Genomic DNA, 7,594 nt, shown 5'->3' with positions numbered 1-7,594 from the left:
TAGGCACCCCATGCAACCTAACAATCTCCCAAAGATAGATCCTACCTAACTGATCTGCATTATAACTAGTCTTCACTAGAAGGAAATGGGCTGATTTGGTCAATCAGTCCACAATCACCCAAATAGAGTCATACTTACCCAATGCCATGGGTAATCCAGACACGAAGTCCATAGTAATACGCTCCACTTCCACTCGGGAATAGGCATCCTTTCTATATAAACCACCCAATTCTGATACTCATACTTCACCTATTGGTAATTCAGACACTTAGCCATAAAATCAACAATGTCCCTCTTCATGCCACACCACCAATAGTATTGTTTCAAGTCATGAAACATATTTTCTACTCCCGGTGGAATACTTGGAACAATAAGCCTCCTCCAATATCATACGTACCCAATAACCAACCTTGGGCATACAAATACGACCATTAATCCTCAAAACTCTCTCCAGATCAAGAGAGGTTGATTTTGCTTCACCACTCAATACTTTGTCTCGAATGGTCCTCAACTTGTCATCCTTAAACTAGTGTGCCCGAATCTGGTCCATCAAGGTAGACCTAGCCTCCATAAAGGCCAAAATGCTAGGATATGTAGAAATATCAAGTCGGACCAATTGTCTAGCCAATGACTGACTCCAAAGCCAAAGGCCTCTCATCTACCTTAAGAAAGGTCAAACTACCCATACTAGGTGCTTTGCGACTCAAGGCATTCGCTACCACATTAGCTTTGGTCGAATGATAAAAAATAGTGATGTCATAATCTTTCAATAACTCCAATCATCTACGCTGCCTCATGTTCAGATTCGGTTGGGAAAAGATATACGTAAGGATACATTGGTTAGTAAAGACCTCACAATACGCACCATAAGATAGTGCCTCAACAAATTCAGAATGAACACCGCCATAGCCAACTCTAGGTCATGGGTAGGATAGTTCCTCTCATGTAACTTCAATTGTCAAGAAGCATAAGCTATAACTCTGCCCTTTTTCATCAAAACACCACCCAAACCGACTCTTGAAGAATTATAAAATACAATAAAGGCCACACCCTCCTTGGGTAAGGCTAGAATAGGTTCTAAAGTTAATAGCTCCTTGAGCTTTTGAAAGCTCGCCTCACACTCATCAGTCCATTGAAATGCCACAGTCTTTTGAGTTAGCCTAGTCAATAGGGATGCAGTAGAAGAGAAGTCCTGAACAAACCGATGATAATAGCCTGCCAACCCAATAAAACTCTAAATCTCGGTAGCCGAAGTAGGCCTAACCCAATTACGAAATGCTATAATCTTGGTCGAATCGACCATAATACCATCCTTGGTCACCACATGACCCAAGAACACCACAGACTCTAGCCAAAACTCACATTTAGAGAATTTTACATACAACTTCTCCTCTCTCAATCTCTGAAGGACCACCCTTAAGTGTCTGACATGGTCCTCCTCATTCTTGGAATAAACCAAGATGTCATCAATAACCACGATCACAAATGAGACCAAATAAGGCCGGAACACCTGGTTCATCAACTCTATAAAAGCCATTTGGGCATTAGTCAACCTAAAGGACATAACCACAAACTCATAATGATCATAATGGGTCTTGAAGGCAGTCTTCGGGATATAGGACTCCCGAACTCTCAATTAATGATAACTCGATCTCAAATCGATTTTGGAAAACACTGATGCACCCTGAAGCTGTCAAATAAATCATCAATGTGAGGAGGAGGGTACTTGTTCTTGATGGTGACTTTGTTCAACAGTCGATAGTCAATACACATCCTTATAGTACCATCATTCTTCTTCGTAAATAAGACCGGTGCACCCCACGGCGATACACTAGGACAAATAAACACATTCTTCAACAAGTCTTCCAATTATTCTTTTAACTTCTTCAACTTAGCCGGAGCCATTCGATAAGAATAAATAGAGATGGTGTTGTGACCGATACTAAATCAATTACAAAATTGATATCACGGTCAGGAGGAACACCCGACAAGCCTGTGGGAAATACATCCATAAATCCCTCACCACCCTCGTAGTCTCTAATAGAGGTAACTCTATAGTGAGATCACATACATGATCCAAATAAGACAAACAACCCTTGTCCGTTAGATGACGAGCACGAATAGAAGTACCACCCCCTTTGGATATAAACTCGGATTACCCTTCCATACCAAGCTAGGAATATCGAGATAAGCTAAGGTCACAGTCTTTGCATAATAATCTAATATAACATGATAAAAAGATAACCAGTTCATACCCAATATCACATCAAAATTAAGCATGTCTAATAAAATCAAGTCTACACAGTCTCTCTACTCGAAAATATCACAAAACACCCCCGATTTACCAGATCCACCACTAAAGACTCACCTACCGGGGTAGAAACAGTAATAGGCACAGTAAAAGGATTACAAACATAATCTCTACCCACATCAAAATATGTCGATACATAAAAATAGGTAGACCCTAGATCAAATAATACCGAAGTAGAATGGTGACAAACCAAAACAATACCTGTAATAACTACATCAAAGGCCTCTATATCATATCTACCTGGTATAGCATAGCACAACCGAAGATCCCCGCAGGCTTGTGAACTACCACAAGCACTACCCTTAGCTCCACCCTTGGCACCCTTGGTGCTACCTCTAGTGCCTTATGGAGTACCTCAGACGGTTGGAGCGAGAGTAAAATAAACAGCCGATGTCCTGGGACGCCTAGTAGAAGGAGCATGTCTGGGGAAATCTTAGGCCTTATGCCCAAACTCATCATATACAAAGCAGCCTCGAGGTCCTGAACCCCGTGGAGGATAACCAGAAGTGTCAATACGGCCTCCGGAGCCTGAAGAACCACTATAAACCATCTGACCTGTCCTAGGTCCACTTGTACTATCTGAGCCTTGAATAGCTGCCTGGAATAGTCTGTCATGATAGACATGGGTACCTGAACCTGAATACTCCCTGCCTATGGAGGAGTGACCACAAACTAACCCTACCGATGGAACCTCTTGGTCCCGCCCTATCTAGCATGCCGAATGATCTCAATCATCCTGGCGTGGTCAATAATACTCTAGAAGGTACCACCGCATAGCACAAGGGAAATTGTAGCCTCCTGGAAATAACCTGCGAATCTCTTTACCAGCTAGCGGATCTGCTCAAACTCAGTAGGAATACTAGACATGGAATAACGAGACAACTCATGAAAGAGAGCCTCATACTCAGATAACGATAAAAAGCCCTACTCCAATCTATCAAACTCATCTCGGCACTCGTCAATGAGGCTATAAGACACAAACCTCTTAAGAAACACCTTTGAAGACTGCTCCCAACTCATCATAAGGGAACCAACATATCTACAGGCAATAACTGATCTCCACCACTCCTTGTCCACCCCTGTGAACTGATACAAAGTATAGGCTACTCCAAGAGCCTCAAGAATACCTAGGTTGGACAACCTGTCCTGGCACTAAGTTATAAAATCATAAGCCTTCTCCCTCGCCGTACAATCAAATCTGGGAGGTGCTAGCCAAACAAATATCTCAAATCTCTTCTGCTCAGCTACCGACATGGCAACACTAGCATAAACTGGCAGAGCTATAAATATCAAGTGTATGATAGAAGGCACAAAAGAAGATCTCGGAGTCTGGAACCCAATACTAGGCCCCTGAACTGGTGGCATAGCACCAACAACGATAGGATAGCCTGAAGTACTTGGAAGAACACCAAGAGTAGGAGCACCATCCAATCTAGCCAACAATTAGATCAATAATTCCTGAAGCATCGGAGCACTATCGGGGACTGCTGAAGGTTGGTATGGCTTCTGCTCCTCAGTCTGCTGCTCATAATCATCCTCATGTGCATACACTGGCTCAGGCGATGACTCTCTAGCTCAGTAACAAGAAGGTGTTGCTCTCCTAGCTCGACCTCATTCCCTAACTCCACAACGTCCTCTACCTCACCTGCAAACTAGCACTCAGGCAGCAGGTACAACCTCACTCTTAGCGACTCCGGCTCTAGTCCTCACCATTTACATAGAGGGAATAGATTAGAGGTATACAATACTTGATATGAATAACTCCTAAGAAAGGAATCAAAAGAGGGAATTTATCTTAACAAGTATCTTGTATCCTCTCGAATATAAGTATGGATATCCACATACCGATCCGCAAGACTCTACAAGACACCCTGCTCTTTAACTTATGAGACCGATGAACGCAGTGCTCTGATAGTACTATTGTCATGACCAAAAAATTAAGGTCATGATGACATGCATCCCAAATTCCCTCTTGATGCATAATCCAAAAAGTAAAACCATACGAGACTCTCAAAGGGAAGTCAGACCACAATAATTACAATAAAAGAGAGACAACAATAAAATAATTTCGCAAAACCTGTTATGATAAGTGTAAAGAATATCTAAAAACAAATTCGAATCTGAATACACAACTTAAGTATCTGAATATAGAAAAGACTAAAAATGAGAGATGGACTAGCGGCGATCTGGATCCCAAGATCTCACTACTGATCCCATGATAATGTATCCGCGGGAATCAACTACCGCTGAACACCCTAGATAGTATCTGCATCAAAAGGGACACAGAAGTAGGGGTAAGTACAATCCACATGTACTCAGTAGGTTTAATCGACTGGGTATAAGAAATTAATCAAAAGTTATGAAATAAACTAAGGAACGCTTCCACCTGCACGCAAAAAAGTCCCACTCCAGCTATGCTGCCGGCAATTTATATAAAACAGCACGAGTAAAGTTAACACATAATACATTTCAATATCACATTTAGACAAATAGGTCAAGTATCACAGGTATCAATGCAATGCAATGCAATATGATGACATAATGATATAATGATACGGTGGGATCAAGACTGTCAAACAATTTGTCGTATATACCTGCTAAGCTGTGCTACTAAGCAGAATCCATGGGCATCTCGCTGACCATATACCTCATAACAATCTCAATGTATCAACTACCTCGCCACCCAACTCATGGCCAAGGACTCATGATACTAATGTCTCATTCACTTGCCACCTATCTCGTGGTCAAGGACACAAAAGATGTCATATTTGCTTTCTCTAAAGGGTTTCCACAGTTCTCAACTTCCCAATGATCAATAATAGAATGAATGAGGATGAATGCAATCACGATGTATAAGGCATGGAGGTAATATTCAACTCAACATGTAGTACATGGTTCAAAGTTCTCAAAACTTAAACCAAGCATGATATTCACCCTCAATAAACAGTAATGGGAAGTAAATACATCAATTAAGTGTTCAACCCTTTCTCAACATATACCATTACTCAGACATGCTCAAAACCCTCAATTCAACCACTCAGACGGGCATTACCAGTCAAATAACCTCTACTTATCTCTACTCAGTCAAGTCATATATTATACAGTCTTAATCACAGATAAACTATCACATAAGGCCCCCACACGGGCTAAAAAACACATATAAGCTCCAGACACTGGCATCACAATATCAATTATTAGTCCCAAACTACACTATGACCCCATCCCAAAGTCTACAACATAGAACTTGACTAATCACCCCAACTCAGCCTTAAGAAGGATAGCTAAACCTACATCGATAGCCGAAACCACACTCGAACACCTCCACCAGATGATCAACTCTTGAATTCAATGCCCAGAATTACAATCCATTATCAAGAATGAAATATACGTGTCATAAGGAGTCCAATGACTCCCATATTGATAGGTTTTAAAATGGGGGTAAAATAGTCCAAAAATTGATCATTTTTAAAAAGGGTCAAATTTGGAATTTTATTGAAAAATCACATTATACTCATTGAGGGGAGTTTGTGGGTGGAAAACCTATAAAAATAGGCCAAGAAATAAGATAGAAATCAATAAAACCGAATTGAAATTTAAACACTAAACCCCCAATAATTATCACTTAAAACTAGACTTAATCAAGGATTAAAAAAAGGAAATTCATAGATAAATGATGGAAAATTGAAAAAGGAACTTATCCGCATGAAAACCTTCAAGAACTTGACCTAAAATTGCCTATTCAAAGCTCAAAATCAATAACAATGGTGGTTTTTTTGGAAATGGGACTGTTTTCATGACTTAACACTGTTCAAGCATAAAATACCTATAGCGATCGCGAGCAACTTATTCTCGCGATCGCGAGGCACCGGAAAAAGTTTTCGTAAATGGGATTGTTTTCACGACTTAAAACTGTTCATGCTTAAAATACATATCGCGTTCGCGAGCAACTTATTCTCGCAATCGCGAGGCACTGGTAAAGGACTCATCGTGATCGTGTGGGATGAGTCGCGATCGCGTAGAACAAAATCTAAATAGGTCGTGATCGCGATGAACTCTTTGCGATCGTGAAGAACAAATAGACCTGCACCAGAAACCAGAAACAACAGCTAAAACACCATCCAAAAATGCCTTCAGTTGGACCCTCGAAAATCATACGGGGTCCGATAAAAATAAACCAGATATGCTACTCCACTAAATTCGATATTTTGGACCTAATGGAATCGTCAGATTTCTAAAAGAAAGTTTTTTTTGACTAAAATACCCTCCCGGACCCTTATTGGCCTAAAACTCGACTTTTTGGCCTAAAACTCAAAATAACGACTAAGGTCCCGGGGCTTGAAGTCAAGGTTCATATTGACCAAACACGACGTTCCGGACGAAGCTAAACTGACAGAATTCTCATCCGACGCTTGGATCTCAAAATGTTGACCAAAGTCAAACCAACTCCTTTAAAACTTTACTTTTCAACTTAAGACTTGAAATTCACATATCAACCCCAAATCTGTTTCCGACGACTCCCTTAGACCAACTCCCATGTTTTGGAGCTGATGGAACTGACGGAATCTCATTTTGAGACCCGTAGCTCCATTTGGTATCGAAAACCACTTTTTCACCTTTTAGCTCTGTAGAACTCAAGAATATGCCTAATTCACTAACTACTAAGACTTTAATACATTCAACCACATACACTAAACAAAGAATACTCGGGGGCACTAATAATATGAGTAAAATGGTAATTTCGTGCAAATTTCCTAAAATGACCCTCAAGGTCATTACAGTTATGTTCATGTTTGACCATAAATTATATCCCCTTCGTTTTAAAAAAAATAGTCTAGTTTAACTTGTCACGAAATTTAAGAAAATAAAGAAAATTTTTCAATTTTGTGGTCTTAAATTAAAATTATATTAAATGTACTAAAATATCTTTTAATTTTGTGGCATTAAACATGTCACGTAGAAAGTTAAAATTAAAGTGTTGCGAAAAAAGAAAAGAGTCATTCTTTTTTAAACAGGTTAAAAAGGAAAATAGTCATTCTTTTTAAATGGAGCAACTGAGTTTTCATTTTTATAATTTTAGTTGAAATATATAAAGTAGAAATTGAAATTGTATTTTATTATAGTTTTTGAAAAAAAGAGAATATTTTATTTGGAATTATAATGATGAAATTGAAAAATAAGTTATAAATTATTTTGCAAATTTGAAATTCAACTTATAACTAGCTTTAAAGCTTTCGAAGCTAAATGTTTTTTGAAATAAAGTGATTATATTTTTTATTTAAAAAA

Source organism: Solanum dulcamara, chromosome 7, assembly GCF_947179165.1.
Source record: "Solanum dulcamara chromosome 7, daSolDulc1.2, whole genome shotgun sequence".
In the NCBI taxonomy this organism is placed as follows: Eukaryota; Viridiplantae; Streptophyta; class Magnoliopsida; order Solanales; family Solanaceae; genus Solanum; species Solanum dulcamara.
This window is presented reverse-complemented; position numbering follows the sequence as displayed.